The sequence below is a fragment of the Erpetoichthys calabaricus genome, chromosome 8 (assembly GCF_900747795.2).
Source record: "Erpetoichthys calabaricus chromosome 8, fErpCal1.3, whole genome shotgun sequence".
NCBI lineage: Eukaryota > Metazoa > Chordata > Cladistia > Polypteriformes > Polypteridae > Erpetoichthys > Erpetoichthys calabaricus.
Window position 1 is genome coordinate 182,160,215 of NC_041401.2, and position 19,742 is coordinate 182,179,956.

Consider the following 19,742-nt stretch of genomic DNA (forward strand, 5'->3'; position numbering starts at 1 on the left):
ATAAAATTAAAAAGATCCCTTATTTAAACTTTATGAATAAATATATAAAAGATATGCGTATTAATTTAATAGAATAAAATACTACATTTTTATTAAAAGTCAGATCTTAATTACATTTTTTTAAAGTTATTAGACAGAGTAACCAAGCCGGGAAAGAAATGCAGCAGTTTAGGGTGATAAAGGATAAAGATGGAAACGTACTCACAAGCGAGGAAAGTGTGTTGAGCAGATGAAAAGAGTACTTTGAGTGGCAGATGAATGAAGAGAACGAGAGAGAGAAGAGGTTGGATGATGTGGAGACAGTGAATCAGGAAGTGCAACGGATTAGCAAGGAGAAAGTAAGGGAAGCTATGAAGAGGTTGAAGAATGGAAAGGCCATTGGTCCAGATGACATACCTATGGAATCATGGAGGTGTTTATGAGAGATGGTAGGGTAGTTTTTAACCAGAGTGAAAGGATGCCTGAGGAGTGGAGAAGAAGTGTACTGGTGCCGATATTTAAGAATAAGGGGGATGTGCAGGACTGCAGTAACTACAAGGGGATAAAATTGATGAGCCACAGCATGAAGTTATGGGAAAGAGTAGTGGAAGCTCAGTTAAGGAGTGAGGTGAGGATTAGTGAGCAGCAGTATGGTGTCATGCCAGGAAAGAGCACCACAAATGCAATGTTTGCTCTGAGGATGTTGATGATGGAGAAGTATAGAGAAGGCCAGAAGGAGTTGCACTGTGTCTTTGTGGACCTGGAGAAAGCATATGACAGGATGCCTCAAGAGGAGCTGTCGTATTGTATGAGGAAGTCGGGAGTGGCAGAGAAGTACATACGTAAGAGTTGTACAGGATATGCATGAGGGAAGTGTGACCGTGGTGAGGTCTGCGGTAGAAGTGACGGATGCATTCAAGTTGGAGGTGGGATTACATCAGGGATCGGCTCTGAGCCCTTTCTTATTTTCAATGGTGATGGACAGGTTAACAGACGAGATTAGACAGGAGTCCCTGTGGACTATGATGTTTGCTGATGACATTGTGATCTATAGCGATAGTTGGGAGCAGGTTGAGGAGACCCTGGAGAGGTGGAGATATGAGAGGAGAGGAATGAAGGTCAGTAGGACCGCCAAGACAGAATACATGTGTGTGAATGAGAGGAAGGTCAGTGGAATGGTGAAGATGCTGGGAGTAGACTTGGTGAAGGTGGATGAGTTTAAATACTTGGGATCAACAGTACAGAGTAATGGGGATTGTGGAAGAGAAGTGAAAAAGAGAGTGCAGGCAGGGTGGAATGGTGGAGAAGAGTGTCAGGAGTAATTTGTGACAGACAGATATCAGTAAGAGTGAAAGGGAAGGTCTACAGGACGGTAGTGAGACCAGCTATGTTATATGGGTTGGAGACGGTGGCACTGACCAGAAAGCAGGAGATGGAGCTGGAGGTGGCAGAGTTAAAGATGCTAAGATTTGCATTTGGCGTGACAAGGATGGACAGGATTAGAAATGAGGACATTAGAGGGTCAGCTCAAGTGGGACGGTTGGAAGGCAAAGTCAGAGAGGCGAGATTGTGTTGGTTTGGACATGTGCAGAGGAGAGATGCTGAGTATATTGGGAGAAGGATGCTAAGGATAGAGTTGCCAGGGAAGAGGAGAAGAGGAAGAAATAAGAGAAAGTTTATGGATGTGGTGAGAGAGGACATGCAGGTGATGGGTGTGACAGAGCAAGGTGCAGAGAACAGAAAGATATGGAAGAAGTTAATCCACTGTGGCAACCCCTAACGGGAGCAGCCAAAAGAAGAAGAAGGGATAAAATATTATAATTCAACAAAATTGTATTTAAAGGAGCATTTAGCACCATTCAAATCCATTAAAAATCAGTGCATATGGACCATTTTGTAGTAAGAACTGAAATAGGGGATTATAATGTGTCCTCAAGGAATGAACTTAAACTGAGAGCACTATAAATATTATAAAATAAGGACTATTGTTAAAAATTAGGACAAATGATAATAAGGGGTGAAGTTGTAACATAAGGGCAAGGGAAGGGGTAATGTTAAGATTAGGGATCAGGTAAGGAAAGGCACTATAACTTAACATTAGGATTGAGAAGAACTGGGGTAAAGATTAGGCTGAGAAAGGCAAGCCCTGTAAACAAAATTTAAGAGTAGGGCTGGGGAAAGAGGTAGACTAAGATAAGGATAAGTTAGTGTGGATCAGTCTGGAACAAAGGTGGCAGACCCCATTTTTGACACATACTCCACATTTGCAGGAGTGAGATTCGAGAAAGCAAGGTGCAGTGTCTGGCTGCCGTCGCTATTAAGGATTTTCCAAGGGTGGCTGGGGTGGCAGGTGGTTTGGATCTCCCCTAACTGCTCAATGCCCACTGCATCCATGGACTCACATGCAGCTGCACCCCTTGTTACTTTCTACTTTTGTGTTCATTATGGCCATTCTTTTTCCTTTATTATTCATAATATACCTAAAATCAAGCATTGCCTGGGCAACTGAAAGGTAGCATTTTATTCCTCTCCTCCGATTTGACATTTTGTTTTTGCTGTGCCAGGAAATATTCAGGTTACCACTTACATAGTAGAAGCCTATTAACAGCAGGAAAGGTGTCATGGTGAGGAAGTTTGAAAATGCGGGTGACTCAATGAATTACAGCTCACATATTTTTGCATGGATGACTGAATGAATGGAACTGGGCTGAATGCAAATGGGGCTTTTTCGGAATCTTCTCAGAATATCTTTCCTCTGTCTAACGTGTGTTTTCTGAAGCTTGTTTAACTGAGGCAAGTTGTACATACCCAGTGAGACTCCATCTGACTGCTTGACAATTCCCCCACGTCAGCCTGTTAATGGCAGGCCCCTTCCCTGACATCTGCCTATTTATTTGCAGTAAACCCAAAAGAAATGAGCTGCAAAGGAATACAGATCATGTAACAACTGCTATGACATACTAATGACAGGAGTGCTGGGGGTAATGGGAGCAAAAGGGGGTGCCTCAGGCTGAAAGAGCTGGCTTGGATTCGTGAAGGTGCCAGTGATTCGGGGTTCAGGAGGAACTGCGGTCACTTGAAAAAGTAAGTACACCCCAAGAATTTTTTGTGTTTCTGTTCTAACATATGTGGTCATTTCAAGATTTGATTTTCATTTAAACACTATCTGTCCTGAAGGTGTAATATAACAAATGCTAGAATCTAAGTAATCGATGAAGACCTCGGCCATGCAGTGTGTCCATCCTGTTGAGTGTCTCCGTGTCACATATCGTTTGGTGTTAAAACCAGTACAAAGATTTGTGAGGCGCCATCTGTTGGATAGCAGACATGCAGACAGACACTTTTATTATGGTGGATGATGCCACATTTAATCTCATTAGCATTACATCTTTTCTTGAAAAAAAACTTTTATCCTTATATTATTTCGCTTGTGTCCATCCGTGCTCAATATAAACAACGGTTGCCACAACTGCTATATCCCTCCACAACAATGTAGAGGAATCCATGTTCCTGGAAGAGTTTTGGTCTCCAGGTTATCTTCAAGTGTTCAGTTCTTCAATGTGACCAGTTATCGACTGTGCTATTTGACTGTTTATTCGGTGCATACTTTGTTACTGACCGAAACTGCATTATGACACAACCATTTTATACTGTGCATCCGGAAAGTATTCACAGCACATCACTTTTTCCACCTTTTTGTTATGTTACTGCCTTATTCCAAAATGGATTAAATTCATTTTTTTCCTCAGAATTCTACACACAACACCCCATAATGACAACGTGAAAAAAGATTACTTGAGGTTTTTGCAAATTTATTAAAAATAAAAAAACTGAGAAATCCCATGTCCATAAGTATTCACAGCCTTTCCTCAATACTTTGTCGATGCACCTTTGGCAGCAATTCCAGCCTCAAGTCTTGTTGAATATGATGCCACAAGCTTGGCACACCTATCCTTGGCCAGTTTCGCCCATTCCTCTTTGCAGCACCTCTCAAGCTCCATCAGGTTGGATGGGAAGCGTCGGTGCACAGCCATTTTAAGATCTCTCCAGAGATGTTCAATCGGATTCAAGTCTGGGCTCTGGCTGGGCCACTCAAGGACATTCACAGAGTTGTCCTGAAGCCACTCCTTTCATATCTTGGCTGTGTACTTAGGGTCGTTGTCCTGCTGAAAGATGAACCGTCGCCCCAGTCTGAGGTCAAGAGCGCTCTGGAGCAGGTTTTCATCAGGATGTCTCTGTACATTGCTGCAGTCATCTTTCCCTTTATCCTGACTAGTCTCCCAGTTCCTGCCGCTGAAAAACATCCCCATAGCATGATGCTGCCACCACCATGCTTCACTGTAGGGATGGTATTGGCCTGGTGATGAGCGGTGACTGGTTTCCTCCAAACGTGACGCCTGGCATTCACACCAAAGAGTTCAATCTCTGTCTCATCAGACCAGAGAATTTTCTTTCTCATGGTCTGAGAGTCCTTCAGGTGCCTTTTGGCAAAACTCCAGGCGGGCTGCCATGTGCCTTTTACTAAGGAGTGGCTTCCGTCTGGTCACTCTACCATACAGGCCTGATTGGTGGATTGCTGCAGAGATGGTTGTCCTTCTGGAAGGTTCTCCTCTCTCCACAGAGGACCTCTGGAGCTCTGACAGAATGACCATCGGGTTCTTGGTCACCTCCCTGACTAAGGCCCTTCTCCCTCAATCGCTCAGTTTAGATGGCCAGCCAGCTCTAGGAAGAGTCCTGGTGGTTTCGAACTTCTTCCACTTACGGATGATGGAGGCCACTGTGCTCATTGGGACCTTCAAAGCAGCAGAAATGTTTCTGTAACCTTCCCCAGATTTGTGCCTTGAGACAATCCTGTCTCAGAGGTCTACAGACAATTCCTTTGACTTCATGCTTGGTTTGTGCTCTAACATGAAATGTCAACTGTGGGACCTTATATAGACAGATGTGTGCCTTTCCAAATCATGTCCAGTCAACTGAATTTACCACAGGTGGACTCCAATTAAGCTGCAGAAACATCTCAAGGATGATCAGAGGAAACAGGACGCACCTGAGCTCAATTTTGAACTTCATGGCAAAGGCTGGGAATACTTATGTACATGTGCTTTCTCAATGTTTTAATTTTTAATAAATTTACAAAAATCTCAAGTAAACTTTTTTCATGTTGTCATTATGGGGTGTTGGCTGTAACATAACAAAATGTGGAAAAAGTGATGTGCTGTGAATACTTTCCGGATGCGCTGTACCTCCTCTTTCCTTCACTTTAACGTAAGTCTCCTGATAAAATGAAAAGGCACATACAGCCTAGCGGTGACCAACAGAAACGGTCTCTCCGGACCTACACACTCACACTAACACAGAGAAGCAGAAACAACAACATCACGCCAGACCAACCAGCACAGGTAAGATGCCTTAGAACAGCGGTTCTCAAACTGTGGGGTGCGCCCCCCTAGTAACAAAATGTTACCATATGTGGTGTAATTACGCTCTTCGTAGTAAAATTTTAAACGTAGCGGTGTATCGACAGCAAAAAATATAGGAATACATTTTATTAGGGTTTCAAAAAAAATGTTAGGGGGGCGTGATTAAAACTGTTACGAAAACTCGGTCGCAAATACTTAAAGGTTGAGAAACGCTGCCTTAGAACAACAAAGACAATGTACGACAAACCACAGAGCGACATTATCTGAAGATCAGTGGCAGTAAGTCTCGCACCTAGACGGTGAACGAAAAACGAATTACACACACAACCTTTCTGAAAAGCAGCGGCAAACTGCCAGACAACGAGAAACATTACGACAGAAAAACTACAGGGATTCCATAACACTGACAACTCAAAACAAGATATTTCCTTTAGATTACGGCGTAGGCAATTCCCCGTTCGTTTAGGATATTGTACGACTATCACTGTTTTGTCTTTGTAGAGTAATATATTGCTCTACTTTCCCCTATTGTATTATTAATAAGTAGCCTTTGTCAGAATGCCTAATCTCCCAGACTTACCACTGTGTATAAGGTATTATAGTATATAACTTATCCCCACCTTCCCTTCTATATCTATAACCTCAAGCAATTAGATGTAGTAAAAAGACAAGCAGGAGTTAAGTTACACATAAAATAATGTATTATTGATAATATTCATAAATAATAACAATATGCAAAGTACATTTGAATATTGGCAACCGTACAACCTGATTAAATGGTGATGTGTAGTTTCAGGCGGCACACAGACTTGTAGTTATTTAAAATGTCTCTAGTTAAGGCATCATTGGTGCTCAGCTTTCTTCCGAACAGGCCGTATGCCTGTTCCAATATGGCTGCTAAGCTGTGGTCTCCATTGTGTTGTCTTCATCATCAGAGGTTAGTAAGAGATGCTTCTTTCAGATGTTAGTAAGAGAGAGAGAATGTTGTTGAGCAAGCAGATTTATAGATTTTCTGTCCAACCCCTAGAGCCAATAGGACATCATGGTACTTGAAAGCTTCTGATCCAATTCCAAACAGCCATACTTCAGACCAATGGGGGAATTCAACATCTTAAAACCTGCCACCCCCCAAGACCATATGTTAAAGTAACCTGGCTTCCTTGCGGGGGTTGAAACACTCGCTAAACTGGATTAAAGCATACCCCCCAAATCCTGTCATAAAATTCAAAGAGATCCATTCCTTGCGTTGTAAACATGAGTGCCTCTCACTAATATTACATTGCTTTGCCTAAATTACAAATAAAGACATACAAAATATTTATCAAGTTATATGTAAAATCTCACATCACAACAATCACCAAGTCACAACGACAAACGTTTAATAACGTCAGAGTTTATTTGCCAGGCCCCGTTTCTACCCATGGCCAGTTGTACACTACATTTTCCAGAGTTACTGTACATCGAAACCCGGGTTAAACGTACAAGTACTTGCGGGTTACACACAGGGAAATATTTTTGCTGACAATAACATTTATGCAACAAATTGCATTTTCCAACAATTATTCTAGACATCGGTATCCTAAATTACCTGACGGGAACACTTCACACATATTGACTTACTTGTGCCCTGCATTTCCCTTCTTATCCACTATATCCTGTTAACCTGTTCATGTTACACTTTGTATTGTGAATATTCCTGATGTTGTAAGTGACTGTAATAACATCCCATACTAATCATGTGACTGTTCTAATACTGAGTCCTCTCACAAGTCACTACTTATTAAAATAATCTCCTTTCTTACTGTAACGTGTGAAATTCTTCTCTCCCTCATCATCATTTAATTAATGCTTTAATTCTTGCGAAATTTTCACAAGCACCATTTGCTAGTATTTATTAAATCTCATCTTTCTACTGTAAAAGGTGCAAAACGCTAAAAGTACAAAGTCAGAAGTGTTGAAAGTATAATAATCATACAACTAATAATAATAATTCTAATACCGTATATACTGTCAAAATGTGTCATTTTGCGTATCTTGAAGCACAAATGAAATACACGATTCAGCATCACACTCGCGACAATAGTAGCGTGATTCCTTGTAGATTTTCTTTCCAGGCTGATCAGCTTTTGAGCGTCACATTTGGATTCATCAGAATCCCTTTCGATTTCTCTGTCCATTTCAGTTTCACTGCCTGAAGACAGATTCACTTCATCATGGTTGCTCGTATAACTGTCAAGAGTGTCCAACACATGGGCTGCTGAAAAAACATTTCTTACGAGACGCCATTATGAGGCTTGGAGAAGGCGTGTCTGCATCGTAGCCCGGGTAACACTCAGGCCTGACGCTAACACAGCTTTCTTTTATTATACAGAGCAAGTTTGAAATAAACCTTTTATTTTTAAAGATTCCTCACATTCCCTTTTCACCTCCTAGCCAAAGGTTTACGGTCATCCCTTCTCTTGTTGGGCAATTTTGATATATTTAGGACACGTAAAGTGTACATTTTTGAATTTCAGTTTAGAAGCGTTTTTTTGGCCCAGTGTGTAGGTCCCGTTGGATCTCAAGCTGCCTTTGTTTGCATCTCCTCTGGGTAGACAGGTGGAAGTTCTGGCCTATTTTGCTGGCAGTTTTGCAGGCCTTACACCTCTTTTGCTATTTCGAACAAGTGAAGCATTACACAACCTTACAAAATGCTGCCTTTACGTGTTAAGAAACATTTGAGTACTGAGAAAAGCGCTATATAAATGTAATGAATTATTATTATTATATTTAAAATGTGAGGTTCAGATGAACTCCAAAAAACTCTTTTTACAGACTTGCACGTTGCATATCTACAAAATGAATTGTACTGTCAGTTTCGTGAACTGTGTGCAAATTGAAATTTATTTTGCTCATCACTAGATACCAATCAATCTGTGAGAATAAAGAAAGGAACAATGAAAGAAGTCCATTATACGCCTATGTAATATTCATCGATATTTTTAGTTTGCTTGAACATTACACAATCGGACTAAGTTGAATTTGAAACAGAGCAACGAATCGCCCCCAGATTCGTAACAAAGCAAACAAATTACAAACCTTCACGAATCAAAACTCGTGTTTCATTGAAAACCTATCCCAGCAGCTTCAGTGAACTGAAGGAACAACTGAAGATGGGATAACAGTTTGTCTGAGGGCACACTCACGTGGCCACTGTGAACAAGACGGGCAACACACAAACCCCACACAATGACAACACCCTGAACCCGAGCACCCGAGGCAGCCATTTTGAATTTTGTTACTGTTTGCTTAGTAAAGCGCCACTTGATAATGGGCTCTGTAAAGGGTGCTAATACAGAATAAAGCAGATTTCAGTGAATCCCCGTTTCCCACATAGAATTCAATGCCCATTATTCTCCAGCGGTATGCTCGACTGCAGGCTTCATTTACTAGTTGAATTAATTCCGTTGACTTAGCTCGAAAAGCTCCCCACAAATTCTCCTATTTTAAAGAAATGAATAGGCTGTGCTAATTTTAATTGCTCAGAGCCGGAAATGCCATTAAGGCCAGGGACACACTAGGTATCTGACCGCTTTGATTTGAATCCCAGGTTTTCTAAATATTACACGTATCATTTTCTATCGTAATTAAAACGACTTACGTGTTGGCAGCATGGAGAAGTGATTAAGTCACTGTCCCTTCAACCACAAGGTTGCCAGTTCATTTCTTACTTGACCCTAAGCAAGTCACCGTACCCGCCTGTGCTTCTACTATAATTAACGTAAAGTCACGGAATGCAAAGACATCAGGAATACTTAAAAAAAATGGCTTTTTTTTTTTTTGTTTAATTCAATGTCAGATCCTGAATGCCAGAATCAGGCATGTAGTATTAGGCACATCGTCAAGACCGAGTGATTAAACGAGTACCCATCGTGGCTCAGAGTAAGCTGCAAACTTCCAAACACTCCAAGCTGATTAATAAAGCATTCAATGAAAATCAACCCTCGGTTAACAGCAGGAAAAGCAACAAAATGTTCCTTTGATTTTTTTTTTTTTTTTTGGCATTTTCAGAAATGTGAAAGTGATATTATATAACGGATGAAAAACATTTTCTCAGCTGTTATGCCGAAAATTATCAATAAAGCATGCAGAATAACAGTAGTGGTTTGAGCATTGACGACAGAGTAACGATAATGATCATTTTTGTTCTCGACAGCGGTCCTTTACACTTGATTACTCATGAGAGCTTCCCCAAAGCACTTCTCTGCTTTTTCATGAGTAAGTTATCATGATCTGCGTGCTCTCTCCGCTTTGTTTTTCTTTGTTTTTTTTTAAGCCTGCTCACTCAGGATGAGTCATTTAATTTGCTGACACAAGCTCAGGTCTCAGTTTTGTGTTGTTGGTATCCAAGTCTAGATGTTGATCACTGCCGCCTTCGTTTTAGCTATGGATGAGCTCATGTTCTGCCTTATTCATGTTAATATTTGGCTATCATTTTATTTTTTTGATAAAACTGGGGTTCCCTGAAAACATGAATCCTGCCGACTATGCTATTTCTCATATGCAACAGCCCAGACTTTAGTAAGAAATACTGTATCTTAAAGAGTGGTGGGCAAAAATAGTTTGTATGGAAAAATACATTTCTATTAAAATAACTGGGCGGTACAGTGGCACAGTGGGTAGCGCTGCTGCCTCGCAGTTGGGAGAGCTGGGGACCTGGGTTCACTTCCCAGGTCCTCCCTGCGTGGAGTTTGCATGTTCTCCCCGTGTCTGCGTGGGTTTCCTCCGGGTGCTCCGGTTTCCTCTCACAGCCCAAAGACATGCAGGTTAGGTGGATTGGCGATTCTAAATTGGCCCTAGTGTGTGCTTGGTGTGTGGGTGTGTTTGTGTGTGTCCTGAGGTGGGTTGGCACCCTGCCCGGGATTGGTTCCTGCCTTGTTGGCTGGGATTGGCTCCAGCAGACCCCCGTGACCCTGTAGATAGTATATAGCGGGTTGGATAATGGATGGATATATATATATTGTGACCATCATGGGGCCCTCCAACCACCCCAACCCGACACAGACAGGTACAGTCACAAATTCTAGGTACAGTACACATTTATTAAGAGTGGGAAAAGTTTTTACTAACTCCCCATGACGCAGACCAGAACAGCACTAAGCAAAATATAAAGTATGACACAGCACTTTGCCTTTCTTTTCTTCCTCTCCCACTTTCTGCCTCCACTCCACCCTAACGAGCGTCGTCCTCTTCCTCCTGACTCTGGCTTTGAATGAAGCTGGGCGGCACCTTTTATGCTGCATCTGGGAGTTTTCAAGGTGGCTCATTAGCGAGGTCTGGAATCATTCCCAGGTGAGGTGAAAGCTCCACATTGCAGGACTCCACAGCCCCCACAGAACCCAATAGGGATGTGTCAAACTCCAACTCCCAGCATGCCCTGCGGGAAGCTGTGGAGCCACAGCCACCCAAGGGGGCCTGCCTTCTAGTGTCCCGGAGAAGGTAATGCCTTTTGGATGCTCTGTTCCCTGGCCCTTCCATCCAGGTAATGAACCTGGTCATCTGTCACTATATATATATATATATATATATATATATATAAAACAGTTGTCCCCCACGGTTCAACCCACATAGTAGTGAAACAAACAAACTTTAATAATCAGTTAAAAAAATGTAATTTTGGCCAAGCGGAAGGTAGGTACGCTCCAACGTCAAACGTTGGCACAGTACCTGATCGTGTTCAAATCTAACGGGAGAGCATCCCTCGTGTAGGGAGAAGAACAAGTGGCCGTGATATCTCTGCCAATTAGCAGCTACCCTCTAAAACGCACGTAGATCTGATCTCTCTCTCAAAAATGTCCAGTGTTACTCCTTAACAATCTCTAGATGATAATGTCTTTTGAACAAACAGGTATCGCTTAGTAAGCAGAGGTAAGCTGTGCTCCAACACATGGCAACAGGTAGAGCAAATCAAAGTGAGGCCTGCAGCCTTTCTCTCCGATTTGTGCAAATAAATCAGTGCTGCACGCAAACTATGGAACTTAGTGCAATGAGAGAAGTCGCAAAATCAACTGGAATGTTCAAGCGGATTAGTGAAAAAAACCCAATATAAATCCATTAAGTAGTTCTCCCGTGAAAAGAGGACAGACAGACAGACAGACGTTGGATTATGGATATTGTGGACGCTAGGGGTCGCTGTTGCCCCGTGAAACCCAACAGACAGACGTCCAAGACACACTTGTAAAAAGCGTATAACAAAAAAGTATAACATTTAATATTTTTCTTAAAAGCAGTGCACAAAGTACCACACACGCCACAATTATCAACAAATCAATAATCAATAATCACTATTCGACAATCCTCCACTTCGAACAGCTTCATCACCCAACCTCCTAACTCCAACTCTCCTTGTTGGATCTTCACCAGTCCTTTAAATAGTCCATGACCCAGAAATGCTCCTTCTCTTTTTCCGGGTCAAATGCAACATCATCAGTTCTCAAGCATCCCAGAAGTACTGTGGGCTTCCGTTCTCGTGACTCCGAAGTACTTCTGGGTTGTACAGAAAATAGGAGTCCCCAGGTCTTTTATTAGCTCCCTCTGGTGGTATCCATGGCACCAACAGGGTAGAGAAAATGAACTCCATGTCCCATGAAGCCATGAGGGAAACTGGGGCACGGTTACCGTCCAGGGGAGCTGCCTCCTAGTGTCCTGGGGGAGGCAGTGTCCTAGAAAGACTGCCCTTCTCCATTCTTCCCATTCTGGGATGTCCCGACCGGATTGAGCTGCCAGCCGACTATCACAATATATATATATACAGGGTGGTCCAGATCTAATTATGCAATTATTGCATTGCATTGCATCAAAAGTTGCCAAGGTAGATCTGGACCACCCTATATATATATATATATATATATATATATATATATATATATATATATATATATATATATATATACAGTGGTGTGAAAAACTATTTGCCCCCCTTCCTGATTTCTTATTCTTTGCATGTTTGTCACACAAAATGTTTCTGATCATCAAACACATTTAACCATTAGTCAAATATAACACAAGTAAACACAAAATGCAGTTTGTAAATGGTGGTTTTTATTATTTAGGGAGAAAAAAAAATCCAAACCTACATGGCCCTGTGTGAAAAAGTAATTGCCCCCTGAACCTAATAACTGGTTGGGCCACCCTTAGCAGCAATAACTGCAATCAAGCGTTTGCGATAACTTGCAATGAGTCTTTTACAGCGCTCTGGAGGAATTTTGTCCCACTCATCTTTGCAAAATTGTTGTAATTCAGCTTTATTTGAGGGTTTTCTAGCATGAACCGCCTTTTTAAGGTCATGCCATAGCATCTCAATTGGATTCAGGTCAGGACTTTGACTAGGCCACTCCAAAGTCTTCATTTTGTTTTTCTTCAGCCATTCAGAGGTGGATTTGCTGGTGTGTTTTGGGTCATTGTCCTGTTGCAACCACCCAAGATCGCTTCAGCTTGAGTTGACAAACAGATGGCCGGACATTCTCCTTCAGGATTTTTTGGTAGACAGTAGAATTCATGGTTCCATCTATCACAGCAAGCCTTCCAGGTCCTGAAGCAGCAAAACAACCCAGACCATCACACTACCACCACCATATTTTACTGTTGGTATGATGTTCTTTTTCTGAAATGCTGTGTTCCTTTTACGCCAGATGTAACGGGACATTTGCCTTCCAAAAAGTTCAACTTTTGACTCATCAGTCCACAAGGGTATTTTCCCAAAAGCCTTGGCAATCATTGAGATGTTTTCTTAGCAAAATTGAGACGAGCCCTAATGTTCTTTTTGCTTAACAGTGGTTTGCGTATTGGAAATCTGCCATGCAGGCCGTTTTTGCCCAGTCTCTTTCTTATGGTGAGTCGTGAACACTGACCTTAATTGAGGCAAGTGAGGCCTGCAGTTCTTTAGACGTTGTCCTGGGGTCTTTTGTGACCTCTCGGATGAGTCGTCTCTGCGCTCTTGGGGTAATTTTGGTCGGCCGGCCACTCCTGGGAAGGTTCACCACTGTTCCATGTTTTTGCCATTTGTGGATAATGGCTCTCACTGTGGTTCGCTGGAGTCCCAAAGCTTTAGAAATGGCTTTATAACCTTTACCAGACTGATAGATCTCAATTACTTCTGTTCTCATTTGTTCCTGAATTTCTTTGGATCTTGGCATGATGTCTAGCTTTTTGAGGTGCTTTTGGTCTACTTCTCTGTGTCAGGCAGCTCCTATTTAAGTGATTTCTTGATTGAAACAGGTGTGGCAGTAATCAGGCCTGGGGGTGGCCACGGAAATTGAACTCAGGTGTGATACACCACAGTTAGGTTATTTTTTAACAAGGGGGCAATTACTTTTTCACACAGGGCCATATAGGTTTGGATTTTTTTTTCTCCCTAAATAATAAAAACCACCATTTACAACTGCATTTTGTGTTTACCTTGTGTTATATTTGACTAATGGTTAAATGTGTTTGATGATCAGAAACATTTTGTGTGACAAACATGCAAAAGAATACGAAATCAGGAAGGGGGCAAATAGTTTTTCACACCACTGTATATATATATATATATATATATATATAGTGAAGAAACCACAAAAATTATGCAATTATTGCATTGCATTGCATAGGTAGATCTGGACCACCATAAAAGAAGAAACCACAAAAACAACTTTTAAGGGTTGGGGATTCCATCCCCGTATACTATAAAGAACTTGCTCCTGGTAACAAGCAGTCAGTCATGAACTACATCAAAAAAGACAATGAATATAGTGAAACACTGACATTTTATGAGGTGGGAACAGAAGTGGGAATGCTGGGAAAAGGGGGAGCTGAGGATCTTGGGATGGAGTGACATCATCAATGCAGGACCGGATAAAATAAAGGAACCCAGAAGCATTTCTTACTTCTGGCTAGGGTTTTGGAGAAGAATTCACGGTGGTGTTTTCTTGTCTTTCAGTTGAAATAAAGAGAGAGCGGTTAGTACACTGTCGCTGCCCCTTTGCGGTTTCGCACTGCTCATCGAGTCTTTTAGCTGCTCCCTAATCGCTCATGTGTGACAATATATATATATATATATATATATATATTATATATATATATATATATATATATATATATATATATATATACAGGTACTCGTCGACATACGACCTATGCAAGTTACGACTGTTCGACTTTACGACGCGTTTGACTGTTTCCCCTGCCAGCTGTTGGCAGCGCCAGTTTCCCGCACTCTCAAGTCTCGCTACGCAGCAGTAAAAATATATGCAGCAGTGTTGCCCCACGTGTGTTTGTGTCTTGTTGTTTTGGCAATTTTCGATAATAATATAACCCTAATATATAACCCTATAATATTAACACTAATAGCAGCTTTCTACTCAAAACGGCAAACTTGAGAAGCTGCCAGCATCAAACCCAGAAGCTCTTGATTGGGCAGTTCTTAGGATTGCACTACGCAAGCAGTCGCATCAACTGCTTACCGCAACCTGCTTTCTTTTTTCTTCTTGAATAAAAGTTGAAGTTATACTTGTACTTGTGAAAGTGTTTATTTGATATTTGGACTTCAGGCTTCACACCAGTCATTCTCAGTCACACACACCACTCACATCCACATCCACAGTTTATCCCAGTCTCGTTCGTGCACAAGTTTTATATACAATCATCACATTCAAATGTTAACAGTTCCCACACACAACTGCTGACTCCCAATCAAGAGGTTCTGGGTTCGATGCTAGCAGCTTCTCGAGTTTACCGCTTTGAGTAGAGAGCTGCTGTTATTGTTAATATTATACAATAAAAACATACATTTGATTTACGTCTGTAACAAGCCGCTGTAAATTTATAGTGCTTGTCAAAGTTTAGCGTTCACACTCGCCCCGATATGACACTGCTCTTTTCAAATAAAGACGCGCTATAACAGAGGTGAACTCAGATCAGAGAAAACAGAAGCCCTCCCCGCAAGAAATGTCGACTCACAGTGTATGAATGGCGTATGGAAGAAGTGTGTTAAGCGTTATGTAAATACTTTTGCTGGATTTAACAGTGAACAAGAACTTGATGAGATTCGTGAAGAAATAGTGAAACTGTCAAAAGACCTTTCATTGGAATGTGAAATGGAAGATGTCGAGGAGTTGCTAGACCGGGAATCAGGTGAACTTATGAATGAAGAGCTGATAGAATTGGAAGAAGAAAGAGTGGCGGAAGAAGAAACAAGAGAATTGGAGTAAGACGAAGAGGAGGAGGTGCCACAAACAATGTTCACCACAAAGGGATTGTCAGAAGATTTATCTCTACTGAATAAACTCCTCGCTCATTTTGAAAAAATGGACCCAAATATTGAACGATTTGCGAGGATTGAACAGATGGCACGCAACACATTTCGTCCTTATTGCGAAATTTATGAAGAGAAAAAAAAACAAACAATTCAGACGAAGCTCACTATGTTTATGAAAAGAGCAACTCCTCCCATCACCCCGTCCGCAGCCTCGCCTGATCTGATGAAGGCGATATCGACAACCCGCAGCCAAGCACCAGTGGTGCCAGGAATTAAATGTACAGTACAGTATTTTTTGTTTTGTACGTTTTCCACATATTAAACAAATTGTACTGTAGTATGCTGTGTTTGTCTTAGAAAGTAAGAAAATGTTGATAAAATATTACTTTAAGATGATTACAATATTATTACCCAGTCTAATATTCTTACCTTAAATTAACATAGGCCGACTTACGTCCAGATCAACTTACAACCAGTCAGTCGGAACCAATCGCGGTCGTAAGTCGACAAGTACCTGTATATATATATAGATATAGATATATAAATATATCTATGGGCGGCATGGTGGCACAGTGTTCTCCCCGTGTCTGCGTGGGTTTCCTCCGGGCGCTCCGGTTTCCTCCCACAGTCCAAAGACATGCAGGTTAGGTGCATTGGCAATTCTAAATTGGCCCTAGTATGTGCTTGGTGTGTGTGCGCGTGTGTGTGTCCTGCAGTGGGCTGGCACCCTGCCCGGGATTGGTTCCTGCCTTGTGCCCTGTGTTGGCTGGGATTGGCTCCAGCAGACCCCCGTGACCCTGTGTTTGGATTCAGCGGGTTGGACAATGGATGGATGGAATATATCTATATATACTGTATGTAATGTTTAAAATGCATAGAAACAAGACAAATGAAATTAGTTAAGTGTTAGCTAGGAAAGGTCTAGAGTGTGTGATCTTTGGGTCTGGGGGTAGATGATGCGGCTTCCTACCGACTAGAATAAGTGGCAAGATTATTCTTTAAGGCTGAAGTGCACACATTGCGGTTCTTTGGAATTCTCATCTAGTGTCCGTCAATGAAACTCATTTGGTCTGAGCATTTAAGGCTGATCTGAAGTCATGAGTCTCTCCTTTATGAATCCTGTGACTTAATTCTCTCCATTTGTCTTTACTCTAAAATAGTGTCACCATGACCTCAATGTGTCTGTCAACTCATGTGCACACGCAGTACCCTGTGTCTTCCTGTACTCTAATCTGAAATTGCTTTGCGAAGCACATTTTGTAATTGTGCTCTCCTGAGACTTGCTGTATGCAAAGGCAATTTGATTAAAGAAGCGTGTGTAGCGTCTGATTAGTCACACCCAGATCTTAATCCGTGTTCCAAAAAACCGTTAGGGGGGCGCGATTAAAACTGTTATGAAAACTCGGGTCGCAAATACTTAAAGGTTGAGAAACGCTGGTTTATAGTAATCAGAAGCTTGTTCTCTGTCAGAGTAGGTTAATGAGAGCCCCTCTGATCTTTCCAGCTCAAAATCACCGCCTCTTCTTTGAGTCCCGCCTCCATGAGCCATTGGATTGGTTTAGAAATGTGACACTCAGTGAGTCATCTACATCTTCCCACCCACTTTTGAGGAAAATTCTCTCCTGGTTGTCTCCAGATGTCTGTATTGTACATCTGGCTCTATGAGACTAGACATTGGCTGATTCCAGAACATGGCACACACAGTAATAGTTCTGGTGGCACAGGATGACCCAACACCACTTTAAGTGACGCTGTTTTTGATCGTTGACAATTTAGTATTTAACTAATGGGGAAGTTTATGTGGAAACGGAGAAGAAGAATGATTTTCTAGAGCCTGCTGTTTTGTTCAACCCCTGCTTGTGACCCTCAGCAAGTCCTTGTGCATAACACTGCTTTATCATAGCTGAAGTTGGCGTTTACTATGGAAAGACACTATATGATTTTAGGACCATTTAATAATAACTGTGCGTTCTGCTCCACAAATTCAGAACACTAACTGCAGAACGTTGATGTAAATACGTTGTGATGAGGGCCACTTAATGTGGAGCAGAGCATTCAAGCCTGCTGACCTTCCCTGCCAGCGTCTTGCCGATATCGGGGCGGCCAGCTCTCAAATCGAGGATGACAACTGTTTGTAGGCCGACCCGCCTGGGGGCCGTACGCCACTCGTGCAGCAGGCCATGCGACACCAAGGAGAGATGGAGCCGTGTAAACAGATGAAAGGATTAAGGCCAAAATTAATCAAGTTCCCCAATGGCACGAAGCCAGACTGGCCGATTTGCAGCAGATTGACTGTTAGATGGTTTACGAGAGAGAGAGAGAGAGACGGGCGGATTTTCTTGACAAATAAAATAAATGTCCGTGTACAACCTGATATGAAAATGACGAATTTTCCAAAATTTTTTTAGTTTTGCTAATTGCATTTTTTTTTGGTTGCTTTAAGCCGTCTTGACAGTAAATTAAATGGCTGTTGGGAATGAAGAAGAATCAGGGTGGTGGGGCGGAAAGGCTTAAGGACAACAGGCTTACCAAAACCCACCACCCCCCCACCACCCACCCCACTGTCAAATGAATGATAGCATTAATAATAATGAATGGAACGCTCTGTAAAATCAAGTGAGTCATTAAAGATCATCAGTAAAATTAATCTGGAGTATTTTAGTAATCCATAAAATTACTCTGACAAACTCACATAATGGACTCCATTAATGTTTGATTAAAAGGCTGTCTCTTCTAATATACAGTCGAAATAAAAATAATATAAAGAGTGACGTAAAGGCTGCCAAGTAAGCCACATCCTGCGGGCCTTTACATCGTGCCGTGAAATTATCAAAAATAAAGAAAAAAAAAAACAAAAACACACGATAATGAGCTGCCGCCGCCGAGGAGCCTTTTATTTTTTCACACAATTCCTGCAGCTCGCTCTCATTCTCAGATCACGTTTTAGTTCAGGGAGCTCATGCTTTCCCCATGGGGCAGATTTGACGAAATTCAGCTTTTTAGTCCCATGGAGGGCCGGGGGAGCCGGAGGGGAATCACCGTGTCGCAATGAATCAAGCGTCCTTACAGTAGTGGCCAAAGGTTTTGGCTGTGACACAAATGTTGTGTTTTGCAGAATTTGCGGCTTCAGTTTTTGTGGTGGCAGTTCGTACATGTTTTTATATTATTGTGCAGAGTGATCAGATGTATATTCATTCTTTACAAAAAGAAACCCATTTTCCACTTATTTTAGCCCTGGCACAAAATAATCAACTAAAAGTCTCCTCCTGAGGAGTCCACTCCAGAATGGTGTTGCCACCCATGGAGAGCTCGCTCAGTGGCTGTGGGTGAGGCAAAGACATTATGGACAACGGCCTTGTGTCAAGAAGGGCAGCAATGAAGCCACTTCTTTCCAAGGAAAAACATCGAGGACCAACTGAAATTCTGCTGGAAGTACAAGGATCGGGCAACAGAAGTCTGGACCAAAGTTATTTTTTCAGATGAATTCCTCCTTCCAACTGCTTGGGACCGGAGAAGAAGAAGGTGAACACTACCATGTGTCCTGTGTCACTGTGCCAACAGTGAAGCATCCTGGGACAATCCATGTGTGGAGTTGCTTCTCATCTAAGGAAGTGGGGCCCACTCAAAATTCTGCCCGAGAACACGGCCATAAATGAAAAATTGTATCGAAACTTCCTCCCAGAGCAACTTCTCCCAACAATTCAGGTGCGATTTGGTGATGATCTTTGTATTTTCCAGCATGATGGAGCACCCTGTCACAAGGCAAAAGTGATAACGAAGTGGCTCGGAGATCATAACATTGAAGGTTTGGACCCATGGCCAGGAAACTCCTCAGATCTTAATCCCATTGAAAACCTGTGGTCAATTCTCAAAAAGCGGATGGACAAGCAGAAGTCCACAACTTGTGACCAACTCCAAGCACTAAAAAGGCAAGAATGGGTCAGCATCACTCAGGATTTGGCCCAGAAGCTCTTTGCAGCATGCCAGAGAGCGAAATGCAGAAGGTATGAAGAAGAAGGGTCAACACTCTAAATATTGACTCTTTACATAAATTTAATGTTTTGCCAATT

At 42.0% G+C, this 19,742-nt stretch overlaps 1 protein-coding gene across 1 annotated transcript in view; it reads left to right on the plus strand.

The window, feature by feature from the left end:
* Nucleotides 1-19,742, plus strand: part of igsf21a (immunoglobin superfamily, member 21a) — an 897,495-nt gene that overhangs the window by 163,604 nt on the left and 714,149 nt on the right. The window lies entirely within an intron of this gene.